Genomic DNA, 15,178 nt, shown 5'->3' on the forward strand with positions numbered 1-15,178 from the left:
AATTTAGATTATTGATTATCGAAGAATATATATATACACACCAAATGACGAGGTAGTCACTCTCACCACGTTGCTGCATTGTCCAAGCGAACTGCATTTCTGCTCAAAATGGAGACAAGTTCCAAGAGAATCAAACGTGGTTTTACTGAGATCATCAACCGAGAAATGGACGTCTCTCCCCCCAAAAGCTTTTCCTGCCACTTCTCTGCTTCTGAGGTTCCTAACTCTATGGTTTTTTTCTTTTAAAATGTTAAAATCTTTTGTTTTTTCTTGTTTCCAATTCCTTGCCATTAGTTTTACTACCTTAACCAAAAGCTGGATCCTATTCCTAGATCATTTTGGCATGTTGGTACTTTCTATAAGGCCGATGGAAATACCTTTTCTTTTTGTTATGAAAATGTTGCAAGCTTGATCAGAGTATCAAATAAATTAAGAAGGAATCATCTTTTATAAGTAGATAACATGAAAAGCACAAACTGGGTACTGGGTGTTAGACTATTGAGATCATGTTGAAGATACTTTGACAGTTAAGGTTGAAGATATTTTTTGACACCACAAATAGAAGGTGGACTTTTGAGTATGAAAGACGTGACTAGGCATTGAGATGTCACAGCCGCAATTCTGTCAAAATATGTCTGCTGTTTTCTGTCATTTTGTACACAAAATCATAATGGTCACCATGGTTTCTAGTGATAATGGCTAGTTAAGTTGTAACTAGATTTAGTTTAACTTAAGTGGGTTTCTATGTAATATAAATATGTATAAGCTATTAATGAAGTTGTAGTGAAGTTTGTCTCCGTTTTCATGTTCTTTCTCTTTCTTAAGAACTCCAACATGGTATCATAGCTTTCTAAGAGTTCTTAAGGGACCTGCAAATCTTCTTCTAGTCTAAAAAAAAAAAAACAACACAAGACTCCCTCCCTCTCAAAAAACAAAAAAAACTCTCAGAGATCAAAACCGAATGGCCTCAACTAGTTACAATGCACCAGCACCTCTTGTCTTCTCAGGAGAAAATTATGCAATATGGTCGGTGAAAATGGAAGCTTACCTACGAGCATTTGACTTGTGGGAAGTGGTGGAAGTTGGTGGAGATCCACCTGAACAAAGACAAAATCCCACCATAGCGCAAATGAAGCCGTATAGTGAGGAAGTTGCAAGGAGGTTTAAAGCCCTCTCTTGCATCCATTCGGCAGTATCCGATATCATTTTTATACGTATTATGACATGTAAGTCCGCTAAAGAAGCTTGGGATAAATTAAAAGAAGAGATTCAAGGCAGTGTTCGAACCAGGCAAATCCAAGCTCTAAATCTCTGGAGAGAATGTGAGATACTGAGGATGAAGTAAGAAGAAGGCTTAAAGGATTATACTGATAAAGTCATTAAAGTGGTTAACCAGTTTAGGCTTTTGGGAGAAGATGCACCAGAGAAAAGGGTGGTTAACAAAATTCTAGTTAGCTTACCAGAAAAATTCGAAGCCAAGATTTCATCCTTAGAAGACTTTATGGACCTCTCAAGCTTCGCGGATGTGGAGTTGGTAAATGCCTTGCACGCATCAGAACAAAAGAGAGCAATCTGAGTGGTAGATCACAGTGAGAGTGCTCTGTTAACTAGGCAGAAAAGAGAAGCTTCACTCAATCAAAAGAAAGAGAAAGACAAGAAGCAAGGTGATGGTTAAAGACAAAAAGGAAAATTTCCTGCATGTCAATACTGCAAAAAGAAAAATCATTTGGAAAAATATTGTTGGTTCAGACCCAATATTAAATGTCGAGCTAGCAATCAACTTGGGCACATTGAAAAAGTCTACAAAAGCAAAGGCCAGACAAGTGAAAAGATAGCTGCAGTAGCTGAACAAGCAGATCAGAAGGAGGAAGTGCTCTTTGTAGCCAATTGCAGTCCAAAAGTGAGAAAGAAGGAGATGTGGCTGTTAGATAGTGCATGCTCACGACATATGACATGCGGCAAAAGTCTCTTTGTGATGTTCGATGATAGGCATAAATCTAATGTGGAAATAGGCAATGGGGAATATTTAAAAGTTGATGGTATAGGCACTGTGGAGGTAGAAACTGCATCAGGTATGAAACAAATCAAAGATGTTTTATTTGTTTCTACTATAAACCAAAATCTTTTAAGTGTGAGACAACTGGTTGCTTATGGTTATGCATTATTGTTTAAGGATTTGACATGCAAAATGTTTGAGCCATCTGGTGAGGAGCTTTTGACGGTTAAAATGAAGAGTAATTGCTTTCCTGTTAATTGGAAAGAATTTAAACATCATGCTTATATCTGCAGTTCATCTGATATAGTTTCATGGCACAAAAGGTTACGTCATTTAAACTTTCATTCTTTGAAGCTTATGCATGATGAGCATTTGGTTGAAAATATACCAGCTATTGGTTCTTTCAATTACATCTGTGATACTTGCCAATGTGGTAAACAGTCAAAGAAACCATTCCCTAAGCAAGCCAAATGGAGAGCCACACAGAAGCTGCAACTGGTACATACAGATATAGGAGGGCTAATGAGGACCGTATCATTGAGTGGGAACAAATTTTATCTCTTATTCATTGATGATTTTTCAAGATACAGTTAGGTTTATTTTTTGAAGCATAAAGCAGAGGCTCTTAGCAGCTTTTTAAAATTCAAGGCTTTTGTTGAAAACCAGACAAGCTTGACTATCAAGATGCTTAGAAGTGATAATGGGAAAGAATAAACTTCTCTTGAGTTTTAGAGGTATCTCACTCAATTTGGGATTCAACAGCAACTCACAGTGCCTTACAATCCACAGCAAAATGGGGTGTCAGAAAGAAAAAATAGGACCTTGATGGAAATGGCACGGTGTTTGTTATTTGAAAAGAAGTTGCCAAAAAGCTTTTGGGCTGAGGCTGTTAACACAACCAACTATTTGCTAAATATTGCACCAACTAAAGCTCTTACAAAAAAGACTCCTCATGAAGTTTGGTATGGCACAAAACCATCAGTTGCACACTTGAAAATTTTTAGATGTATAGCCTATAGCCTATGCTCAAGTTCCTGAAGACAAAAGAGGGAAGCTTGATGAAAAATCGAGATTAACAATTCATCTTGGTTTCAGTGATACCAGTAAAGGATACAGGCTCTATGATGTCTCAGCAAACAAAATTTTTCTTAGTCGTGATGTCCAGTTTAATGAAGGAAAAAGATGGAATTGGTCCAAGCTTGAAGTTGAGTCCTCAGAAAATTTGTCAATCTCCAATGACCAACTAGAGGCAAAGCATGATGAAAATAATGAAGATGTGGATGATGTTGCAGTGAGAGGAACTAGAAGTCTGGCTAATATCTATGACAAGTGTCATGTTGCCTTGATGGAGCCCACATCATTCAGTGAAGCTGTACAAGTTGATGGTTGGCAGAAAGCTATGGAGAATGAAGTAAATATGATAAAAAAAGAACAATACATGGGATTTAGTTCCTCGACTAGCAAACCAAAAAGTCATTGGTGTTCGATGGGTTTATAGAACCAAATTGAATAGTGATGGTTTTGTAAACAAGTTGAAAGCTCGACTTGTTGTCAAAGGATATGTTCAGATACAGGAGGGTGATAATTTAGAAACATTTGCCCCTGTTGCCAGACTCGACACAATTCAGTTGCTCGTTGCACTTGTTGCCCAAGAAGGATGGAAGCTTTGGCACCTTGATGTTAAATCAGCTTTCCTCAATGGGTTACTTGAAGAAGACATATTCATTGAGCAACCAGAAGGGTTCATTAAACCAGGTATGGAAAACAAAGTGTGCAAGTTGAAAAAGGCACTATATGAGCTTAAACAAACCTCACGTGCCTGGTATGCAAGAGTTGATAACTATCTCTGTAATAAGGGATTTCATAGGAGTGAGAGTGAGCCAACTCTTTATGTCTGTTGTTCTTCTTCAGGTGAACAAGTCATTGTTTCGATTTATGTTGATGATATTCTTGTTACCGGTCCTAATACTGAGCTGTTATTAAAGTTCAAAAAGGAGATGATGGAAGAATTTGAGATGACGGATCTCGGCTTAATGACTTACTTCCTTGGACTTGAATTTATCTAAGCCGAGAAGTTTACAATATTGCATCAACAAAAGTACGCAACTGAGCTTCTCAAAAAATTTAAGATGCAAAACTGCAAGGCCACTCCTACTCCTATTGCTGCAAATGTTAAGTTTTCTTAGTCCAACAATGAAGAGTTAGCAGATGCCACTCTTTACAGGAGATTAATAGGGAGTCTCTTGTATTTATCTTCTTCAAGACCTCATCATGTTTAGCACAAGCTTGCTTTCTAGGTTTATGCACCAGCCAACAGTGACTCATCTATCTGCTGCAAAAAGGATCTTAAGATACATTAAGGGCAGCATTAATTTTGGCATCAGATTTGGTCGAGAACAAAGCCACCATCTTCAAGGATTCTCGGATAGTGATTAAGCTGGAAGTCTCGATGACTCTAAGAGTACCACTGGATTCGTTTTCTCCTTTGGCAGTAGTGTTTTCTCATGGGCCTCCAAGAAGCAGGAGGTGGTGGCATAGTCATCGGCAGAAGCTGAGTATATCTCAGCTGCAGCTGCAACCAATCATAGCCTTTGGTTGAGAAAAATCTTGTCTGGCTTGGGATTTTCTCAAAATGATCTCACTATTCTTTGGATGGATAATCAATTAGCTATAGCTATGTCCAAAAACCCGGTGCAACATGGAAGAACAAAACACATTCGGGTGAAGTTTCATATGATACGTGATGCTGTCAAAAACAAAGAGATTGATGTGCAGTATTGCAGCTCTCAAGATCAAGTTGCAAATATCATGACTAAAGGGCTGCCAACAAACAGGTTTCAAACTCTAAGGTCACTGTTGGGAGTCTTCAAAAAAGTTCTCAAGGAGGTTTGTTAGACTATTGAGATCATGTTGAAGATACTTTGACAGTCAAGGTTGAAGATATTTTTTGACACCATAAATAGAAAGTGGACTTTTGAGTATGAAAGACGCGACTAGGCATTGAGATGTCACGGCCGTAATTCTGTCAAAATATGTCTGCTGCTTTCTGTCATTTTGTACACAATCATAATGGTCACCATGGTTTCTAGTGATAATGGCTAGTTAAGTTGTAACTAGATTTAGTTTAACTTAAGTGGGTTTCTATGTAATATAAATATGTATAAGCTATTAATGAAGTTGCAGTGAGGTTTGTCTCCGTTTTCATGTTCTTTCTTTTTCTTAAGAACTCCAACACTGGGCACTAATAGTATATAAGATAGTTAACTAGACTGGGGGTTCTCTTCATTAGTTGTTTTCGTACTGCACGAACTGAAATTTGCTCTAAACAAGCCATAACTAGGTCACTAGTTTTCTATTCTGCATTAGATATATTTAAAGTCTTAATTGTCTGCATTTTGATACAGCCTATGGTAGAAAAAATCAACCTTCATGGGGAGCTAAATGGCCATGAGGAATGTGTGAACACTGTAGAATTTAACTCCACTAGTGGCCTCCTGGTATTAGGTTCGGATGACAAACATGCTATGTTATGGAACTGGGCAACTAAAAGCAAAACTCTTCCGTATGCTTCTAGCCACTTAAACAGCTTATTTCAGGCTCGAATTATGCCCCTCGCAGATGATAAGAAGATAGTCACTTCTTCTGCTGATGGCCAGGTGAAAGTCCTGTGCATAAATTTATCCCTGCTTTGATTCTTGATGCTAATAGGTTATTGTTCTCATTCACAATAAATTTTCAAACATAACTAAAGAATCTCTTAATGAGATCGACCTCATCATACTCTATAGTTCACTTTCCCTTACATAGTTATGTTTCTGGCCCATATTGGTAGAGAAATTAATTTATGGATCTGGCCAAGACAAATTTTTATCTTCCTTATCTTTTCGGTTAAGGCTTGGTGAGATTTTAGAGAATGGTCAAGTTAGAACAAGACAGTTGGGAGACCACCAAGGTCGCGTGCACAATCTTGCTGTGGGTCCGGGCAGTCCGCACATATTCTATAGCTGTGGTGAAGATGGCTTAGTTCGACATGTTAGTTAAATTCATAAAACTTGCACCTTATTATAAGATTTAGCTGTGTAATCTTCTTGTTGTAAATCTGGGAGGGTCTAAGATGTGAGTAAATACGGGACTGCATATCAGGGGGGTTTTTAGGACTGTATAGCAGACTGTTACTCTGATATTTTAGTGTGACAGAGCTCTAGCTTTTTTGTAAAGGAAGGTTTTTATGCAAATGGGTTTTACATCAAAACTCATTGGCTAAAAATCGTCCCATGCCTGGCTGGAATGCTTACTCAGGCCTTATTAATGAATCAGTTAATTTTCAAAAAAATTATAAGATTTAGCTGCAATCTTTGTCGTTTGGTTTGTTGTTTGTTACTCTTGTTATTATATTTTGCAGTTTGATCTGCGAAGTAGTTCCGCAACAAAGCTATTCCATTGCTTCTCATTCGAAGAAACTAACAGGCAGCCACAACCTTTAAAAAGTAAGTCTAAATTCCATTGTAATTGATCTAAGGAATCCAAATTACTTTGCTCTGGGAGGTTCTGATGAATATGCCCACATCTATACAGAAGGTGTCAGTTGGATGCATCGAATATTTCAGACACACCGGTGAACGTGTTTTGCCCCCATCACCTGGCTGACCCTATAGATTTTCATATCAGAGGATTAACTTACTCTAGCCACAGTGAACTACTTGTCTTTTACAATGATGAGCTAATTTTTTTATTCCAAAAGAACATGGAGCTGGGCCTCTCCCCCTTATCTCTCAATTCTGAAGCTCGGCAGGAGCCACAGGTTAATGTGGGTCACAAAAATTCGCAGACAGTCCAAGGAGTGAGTTTTTTTGGGCCCAATGATGAACATGTGATGAGTGCTTCTGATTGTGGCCGTATATTCATTTGGAAGAAGAAAGATGCTAAACTGGTTCGTTTAATGGTAGGCGATCCGCATATAGTAAATAATCTTGAGCCTAATCCCTATATGCCTTTTTTAGCCACTTGTGGACTTGAAAAGAATGTGAAACTCTAGGCTCCCATGGCAAGTGATGCTCCTACACTGCTTAACAACTAAGGCTGTGCAAACGGGTAGTTCGATTAATTTGGTTACTGGATATCCAATAACCGAACTAACCGAATTCTTGTATAAAACTAATCGAAATCGAACTTAAGTAAATAACTAACCGAACTAACCGAAACCGAACTAACTCGGTTAGTTCGGTTCGGTTACCGAAAATCGAACTGAATAATTTTTTTTTTCTAATTCTTATTTACCTTCTGAATTTTTAGGCCCATTTTGCAGAGGGAAGCAACTTTGACTGCCAAAAATACATAAAAAGAGCATTGGAAAAGGAATTTGGAGTGGTTATGGGAATAAGGTTGGTTTTTGATAAGAAATCTTGATGTTGTCCTCCATATTAAACCCAATAGAATAAAGTTAATAATAATATTTCACCACTACTCTTTCATGTTGTCAGCCTTTGGATATGGATCTTCTCAATGTTCTTCATATTCTTCAATGCACATATTCTAAATGCAAAATTTCTATGCTTTGCATTGACAAACATATCAATGCTAAATGCCAAGAAAATAACATGCTAAGTTTCAAAAATGTCTAAACATCTAACTCAGGCATATAAAACCATAGATAAAAACAGGATGCCTAGAGAGCAACAATCACTGTTAGATACTAGATTTAGAAACATCACAATTCACAACTGGCAGTCTGGCACAAAACACCCACATATGACAAGCAAGTGCTAGCATCGTATATTAACTTCCAAGGAATAAAACACAACAAAAATGAAAAGGTAAGCATTCCTAGAAGCTGTAGGAAACTGGATACAGAAATGAAAAGGTTCTCATGTTTCTTTTAGTTCTTCTGAAACTTTTCCACATATGCCTGCAGTAAAATAAGTAATGTAAAGGGGTCATCAAACTATGCATAAAATGAAGTAGCCTAGATTAAATTAATAATAACATTCCAAAAAGAAATTGTCTATCAACTTCAACCATTAAGATGACACAGGACATTACTAACAAAAATACATACTAAGAAAAATAGACATTACTAACATTAGCACCAGCCATCAGAAGCACTCATTTATCAAGTACTAAACAATAAACATTACTTGATTACCTTAAAGATTATCAAGTACATTGTCCACTGCAATCTTTGACAACTCTACAATACATAAACAAGAAAGTAAGAAATTAAGCAATTACATATTAACAATTGAAACAAAAAAATGAAATGATGATATAAATAAAATACTTACCTTCATCAAGCAAATCATTCTCAGTGTCATGAAGATAATAAAAAGGTACACGTAGCCAATCTTGAGCACAAATAAGGGCTTGCACCATCTTAGGAATTAAAGAACTCCTATATGCATCAAGCACACGACCACCGATGCTAAAAGCTGATTCTGAAGCAACTGTGGATAGAGGAATCGCTAGTACATCACGAGCTAGTAAAGCAAGAGTAGGATACCTATGATTATTGAGTTTCCACCAAATGAGAACATCAAAGTCATCACTATCGGTTGCATCAAGCTCATTTAAACTCAAATACTTCTCCAATTCCAATTTATCCTCTTCCCTACCAATTGCAATCTTATATCTCTTAAATTCATTCAAAAGAGAAACACTAGCACTGGAGTCAGCATCATCATCAAATTCATAAATTGGGCTCACTTAGGATTGGCTACTATCACCAACTTTCTCAAGAGGAGGTTGTACATTTTTTTGATATTCAACAAGCAACTTTTTCATTGTTTTCTTCAAACTCATACAAATCGATAACGCCTGCTCATTCGAATACATTTTTCTCAAACAAAACTCCACAAATACAAGTTTCTTCCTTGGATCAAGAACAGAGGCAACATAAAGCAACTTATTCATTTTTTCTATATTTCCTCAATACTTATCAAATTTCTCTTTCATTTTCTTTGCCATTGTTTACAACTCAACATCAGGATGCCTTTGTCTATCTCTCAAAATGCAATAAATACCATAAATATCATAAAGAAAAGTATTAATAGTGGCATAAGAAGTACCTGAAACTTTTACTATGAGTGTGTAAAAATGTTTCAAGAAAACATTCAACCTCCTAACATTTTCCCAATCCTCATGTTCAGGTATCCCATCTCCCATCAACAAATCAGTTCTATACTAAGAATCAGCTTCCTCAAATAAATTAAAGGCTTCTTCAAACTTTTGAGCTGTTTCTAACATCAAGTAAGTGGAGTTCCATTGAGTACTAACATCCAAACATAACAAAAATTTTGATTGAATATTTGCAGACTCAACACATTCTTTGAACTTTGCTAACCTAGCAGGTGACTGTCTCACATATCTAACTACCCCTTGAATACAAGCAATTAAATCATTCATTTTCTTCAATCCATCAGTGATAATGAGATTAATGATATGTGCAATGCATCTCATATGTAGAAATTTGGTTTCTAAAAAGTTATTTCCTGCTAAACTAAATTTTTTCTTCAAATATGCTATTGCAACATCATTGGAACTAGCATTATCAATAGTAATAGTGAAAACCTTACTAATCCCCCAATCACGCAAACATTTATCAATCATTTTCCCAATGGCCTCACCTTTGTGACTATAAATGAGACAAAAGTTTAAAATTCTTTTGTGTAATTTTTAATCATTGTCTATAAAGTGAGCCGTAAGACACATATAATTCTCTCTTTGAATTGATGTCCATGTGTCTATGGTTATAGAAATCCTAAAAGAAGATGTTCTCAATGTATACTTGAAATGGTTCTTTCCATTAACAAAAAGGTTAAAGCAATCTCTAGTAACAGTCCATCGTGATGGGACAATAAATCTAGGACATGAAGTTGCCACAAATTCCTTAAATCCTTCCCCTTCTACAAATCTGAAAGGTAACTCATCTCTAATGATCATCTTAGCTAGAGACTTTTTAATGGCTTCTTGACTAAATTTCCAAGTTCCTATAAACCTATCCCCCGATTGAAAAGCTAACTCAATTTGAGTAGAATCATTAGCAGAACTAGGAAACTTTTTGCAAGAATTCATGTGATTCTTCAATGAAGTTGTGCCATTATATTTAGTATTAGCATAAAGTACCCTATTATAATAATTACACCTAGCTTTTTGTTCACCTTGATCATTGACGAATCTGGTGAAGTGTTTCCAAACTTCAGACCTCGGTGGAAGTGCTTTTCGTTTCTTAGAATTGACACCATCACTATCATTAGTGGAGATTATAGTTTGCTATGTAGTTGGTGTTGGTGACAATAATGGCATGCCAATAGGAGTAGGCTGCGTAGCAGCATCACTAGGAGTAGGAGCTGAAGCTGGATTATTGCTTTCACTTGCCATTAAAATCTTCAATCTGTCACTCAAAAAGAATTAATTAATTAGCAAATTTGTCATGATAATTAATTAGCAAGTTTGTATATATATAAAGCTTATTAGAGATGGTGATCATCTTGTTCTTGTAAGTGCTGAATATGACATATGATTAATTAATTAGCATCACTATATGATATATGATTATGACACTATATTCATTTGGATATGACAAATCACCATTTTAAAATATTTCAAGTACAACTTTTAATGATTGTTCATCATAGAAATCTATTTATGGAATGAGAAGATAGTTGCCATGATGAGGTTTAAAGCCAAACGTAGAAGTTAAGCAATAATTATGACCAGAAAATTTCTTACCAATTGCCATGCATGTAAAAAGTAAACCAATAATCAACCAATTGTTAAAGGCTCCAGATCATAAAGAATGGTACTGCATAATGGTTTTTCTTCTGCAAGCTGACAGAATAGGGAAAGCTGATTTTGGTTTATCTATTACTTTATTCCTAGGGAAATTTGGGAGTTTTCAAGTGGCCGACAAATCAACAACTTAGGATCAAGTCTTAGTTTTCATTCTATTTCTAGATATTTATATATCCTTTACAACATTTGTGTAAACATGGGCAAGAGCCACCGAGAAAAACGAAGATAAAGAACACCAGTAAAAGACAAAAGCAGGAACCAAAACCAAGACCTTTCTCTGACTTTGGAAAGATTGCCAATGGTTTGTTTCATCTTTATACTTTCTTGGCATGCTCTTGTTTGGAAATCTTGTGTTTCTGTTCTCTACTTCTACCTTTCAGTTTTTAAAGTCCTTTATCTAACCATTCCCTTTGTTTTCAGAAAGAGTTTCTTCATGTAACATTCCATAAATATGTATTGAGTATTTTAAAATGGATTTTGGGCTGTCTAAAATTTTCTTAACAGAAAATGAGTCTCACATATCAACTTGCCCTGTTGGCACACTCGGATATCACATAACAAACTTTAGTGATGGTGGCAGCAGAATAAATAAAACTTACCAGTCACTTTGATGAAGGAAGGACAGTCGACAGCAACAAGAAACCCAACCAGAAACCAGTCAACTAGAGACCAACTTGGACTTGTTCAAGAGGAAGGCAGTCAGTAGAAACCAATAAGGGCAGTCGGTAGAAACCAGATCGAGCTAGAGTGAAGATCAGATGTCAACGGACGGTAGTCGGCAGACAGTAAAAAGGGCGAGAGATGAGAGTGGAGAGTGGATAGTGGAGAACTGGAGATGAGAGATTGGGAGTCACGGGAAAGGGGAGACAGGAACAGCCGAACAAAATGGTAAAAATTAGAAAAAGGAATTGGGGATTTAGGTTTAGGAATTTTTAGGTAAAATTACAAAAATGCCTTTCGATTAGTTCGGTTAGACATTTTTCTAACCAAAACTGAACCTAATTCATTACACTAACCGAATTACTCTATCCAAATTAACCGAATAACCGAATTAACCGAATCAAAAAAATCAAACTCATTTTAGTGCGGTTCGGTTAGTCGGTTTCGGGTCCAATTTGCTCACCTCTACTAATAACCTGGAAAATGTATCATCTTATATTTGATGGTTAATGAGATGATTAAGATATTATGGATGCATGTGCCCTCATACTTAAATTCTATATGAACAGATTATGGAGTTTAACAGGCAGCGTCAAGCAGACTAGCCACGGGTTAGTTATGATGTTTTAATGCATGTTTCCTGCGTGTAGAGGCGGCAAACGTTCGTATGTTTTGAAAGGAGGTACGGTAGAGCTGATCTTGACAGTGACGAAGATGGAGGGGAAGATTAAGATACTTAAATTCACTACTCTTAAATGACACTGCATTTTATGAAGACGATTCTTTAAAGAACTTAGGAGAGTGTAAGATCAGCTAAGGTCTTGTAACTTACAAGTAAGCAACTGTAAAAGTTGTTTCAGTTTTCTTTCCTCTAGTGACATGCCAAATATAATCTGTCTTAGCATTCTTTGCAGGACCAACATGATATAGAATCAGATATCGATCTTTCAAGTTCTGATCATATTATCATTCGGGTGATCCTTTATTTTTTTTTTTAATAATGTTCATACGAAAGCTAACTCTGATGAAATTTTCACTTCCAGAATGGAGTGGGCTCTAGAAACTGTTAGTGTAAAATAAGGCTTAAAATAGAGGATATGAAAGAATAAGAGAAGAAAGAAAAGATGATAACATTTGATCATATGTTTCATTAAAATAAAACAAGGCTTATATACCTTGTGTACATGCGAAACACTTGTAAACATGTTTAACAAGTGTAAGTGTAGATTACATGCAAACTAACACGTAAGGGACATCACAAAAACAACATTAAACCTATAATTATAGTACAACGAAGCAAACTGACATTAACTAAGAAAATAAACTTAGTTGAGAGAAAAGCTCTTGCTGCATGCATGCAAGTATTACTTCTTAACAGTCGTCCATAGTACTTGCATCTTAAACATTCATTTTGCTTCTTAAGTACTCAAATCTTGGCTTTCCCAAAGTCTTAGTCATTATATCAGCTAGCTGCAATTCAAAACTACAATATTGAGCATTAACTTAACCTAACCTTTCAGCATATCTAATGGCATGAAATTTCACTTGGATGTGCTTGGTCTTTCCATGGAAAATAGGGTTCTTGGTGATAGCAATAGCTGATTTGTTATCTCCCATCAAGGGAGTAGGATGATTTTGTGGAAACTGCAAATCAGTGAGCATTTTTCTCAACCAAATTGCTTGGTTGGAAGTTGCAGCAGCAAATATGTACTCTACCTCAACAAGGGATTGAGCAACAATGGATGGTTTATGAGAGTTCCATGAGAAAACTCCATTACCAAGAGCAAAGATATAGCCTAAAGTACTCTTGGAATCATCTACATTTCTAGCCCAATCACTGTCAAAGTAGGTAATGAGAAAAAATTTTGGTTTTTTGGTATAATAGATTCCAAAGTTTAGAGTGCCTTTCAAATACTTGAGCACACGTTTCCCAACTGCAAGATGAAGATTCATAAGCTCTTACATAAACCTGGATAGTAAGCTCACAGAATACATAATGTTAGGTCGTGTTAAGCATATGTATAAGAGGCTTCCAATCAAACTTCTATATTAAGAAGGATCCTTTAGCTTGCTTTCACTATTCATTGAAAACTTTTCATTTACTGTAAGTGGTGTAGCTACAAATTTGCAATTAAGCATGTGGAACATTTTCATAACTTCATTGATGTATTTTTGTTGAGACAGAAATAAGCTTGCAATAGATTGCTTAATTTCTAAACCAAGAAAAAAACTCATTAATCCCAAGTCAGACATTTCAAACTCACTTTGCATCTGCTTCTTGAACAATTGCAAAGTAGTATCATCTCTTCCAGTAATCATTAAGTGATCCACATAAAGTGAAATAAACAATAGAGATTGACATTTAGACTTGAGTACATACAATGTAGCTTCATTGTTGCTTTTTGTAAACCTTTTAGAAACCAGATACACATCAATCTTGCTATACTAAGATCGTAGGGCTTGCTTTAAGCCATATAGAGCCTTATGAAGCTTGTATACTTTGTTTGGTTCATCCTTTACTTCAAATTCCTCAAGTTGATCTACATAGATTTCCTTTTCAAGAATTCCATTAAGCAAGGCAGATTTTACTTTGAGATGGAACACATTCCATCCCAAGGCAATTAACAAAGCTAATAATAGTCGAATTGTATCATACCTTGCAACTGGAGCAAATGTATCCTAATAATCTACCCCAAGTTATGGACTGTAGCCTTTCACCACTAATCGAGCCCTATGTATGTTGAGAATGCCATCATAATTCAGCTTCTTTTTGTAAATCCATTTAACTCCAATTATGTTTCTTCTTGAAGGTCAATCAACTAGTAACCATGTACCATTCTTGTTGATAATAATAAGCTCTTCATTCATAGCAGTTATTCATTCTAGATGCCTTGCTGCATCGACATAAGAAGCAAGCTCTTCAATTGCTGCCAAACTCTTATGATATATATCACTAAGTGATTGATTACCTCTGATAGGTTCATCATCAATATTTTGATCACCATCAAAATCAATTTTGGGAACAAAAAGGCTTATCCTTGATTTTTGAGACTTTAAAGTGTCTTGTACATCCTAATTCCAGCTTGCAGCTTCATTAAAGGACAAGTTTCTATTGACTATCATTTTTCTAGTTTTAGGAAAGTAAGCTCTGTAAGCTTTGGATTGAGTGCTATAGCTAATAATGATGGTTTTCTGAGCTTAATATTGTAATTTATCTCTCAAAGCTTTTGGAATATGTACATAACAAACACAACTAAACACTCTTAAGTGCTCTTTGAAGGTCGTTGATCAAACTAGACCTCATATGGTGATCTGCCATCTAATGCTTGAGTTGGAAGTATATTCTGTAGGTATACTATAGTAATACAAGCTTTAACCCAAAGTTTAGTGGGAAGATTCTTTTCAAACAGAAAAATTCTTGCCATATCAAGAATAGTTCTATTTTTTCTCTCACTTACACCATTTTGTTGAGGGGAGTAGGGTGCTAAAAATTGATGAGTAATGCCTGCAACTGCAAGAAACTCAATGAACTCATTTGAAACATATTTTCCTCTATTATTAGTTTTGAAAACCTTAATTTTGAAACCTATTTCCATTGCCACCTTAGCTTTGAATCTCTAAAATAACTCAAAGACTTTAGATTTAGCTTTCATAAAATATATCTAGCACCAACGAGTTCTGTCATCAACAAAAATAAGATAAAATCTGTTGCCATTCAAGGAGCCTACTTTCATT

At 35.9% G+C, this 15,178-nt stretch overlaps 1 pseudogene; it reads left to right on the forward strand.

Annotated features, from left to right (window-relative positions):
- On the forward strand, positions 109-12,174 carry LOC18590112 (annotated as a pseudogene).

The sequence above is a fragment of the Theobroma cacao genome, chromosome 9 (genome assembly GCF_000208745.1).
Source record: "Theobroma cacao cultivar B97-61/B2 chromosome 9, Criollo_cocoa_genome_V2, whole genome shotgun sequence".
NCBI lineage: Eukaryota > Viridiplantae > Streptophyta > Magnoliopsida > Malvales > Malvaceae > Theobroma > Theobroma cacao.